The sequence below is a fragment of the Phyllobates terribilis genome, unplaced genomic scaffold (assembly GCF_046119375.1).
Source record: "Phyllobates terribilis strain yellow unplaced genomic scaffold, ASM4611937v1 Scaffold_8__6_contigs__length_399053987, whole genome shotgun sequence".
NCBI lineage: Eukaryota > Metazoa > Chordata > Amphibia > Anura > Dendrobatidae > Phyllobates > Phyllobates terribilis.
The window spans coordinates 29,396,564-29,397,359 of record NW_027362768.1 but is presented as its reverse complement, the minus strand read 5'-3'; the positions used below and the strand labels follow the sequence as shown (position 1 = coordinate 29,397,359).

Below are 796 nucleotides of genomic sequence, written 5' to 3'. Positions count from 1 at the left end.
TTCCATTCTTGCATTATTCCATTGTTCCATTGTTCCATTCTCTTGCATTATTCCATTGTTCCATTCACTCATTACATCTATTGCAAGCAATCTATCTGCCGGGGTGAAAACCAATAGGATGCGCTGATTGACAGACATAGGTAGCACTTTAAAACAACATCTCAGACCAAACTTTTTTTTATCTTTTTTTCATCCACAGATAGAAAATTAAAGATGTCAGTGCTCCACCAGAGGGAGCCAGCATTTCACTAAATAAATCGCAATGGCCCCCACATTTTTTTTAAATGAGTGGTACTCAGCAAAACCCAACTGATGGGACAGTTGAATTAAAAGAGTAGCAGCTGATAACAAGGCCACTGACTAGGTATATGGTGTATGTGCAATGGTGTAGCAAAGGACAAATGCATCATTGCAGCTTATCCCAGGAAGGAAGGGATAGATAGATAGATAGATAGATAGATAGATAGATAGATAGATAGATAGATAGATAGATAGATAGATAACATTACAATACAATATATTGATAAAAGCAAAGCACATATACTAAATGAGAACAGATACTACACTTGATGTTAGCCAAAAGGCCGAGAAGCGATAACCTGAATTGGTTTTGGCCTATGACTGCACCCTGGCTTCAAGAAGGCATTCATTGTAGGGATAGGGACAAAGACTCCTCCCATGACCTCCTTCTCTCCTCCGCACTTATTAATTCCTCACCCAATCGCCTCCAAGATTTCTCCCGAATATCCCTCATCCTCTGGAATTCTGTGCTCCAACATGTCCAACTATCCACCAC

At 39.8% G+C, this 796-nt stretch overlaps 1 pseudogene; it reads right to left on the bottom strand.

Moving 5' to 3' along the window:
- Window positions 1-494: 494 nt before the first annotated feature.
- On the bottom strand, window positions 495-596 carry LOC141160286 (U2 spliceosomal RNA; annotated as a pseudogene).
- Window positions 597-796: the final 200 nt, after the last annotated feature.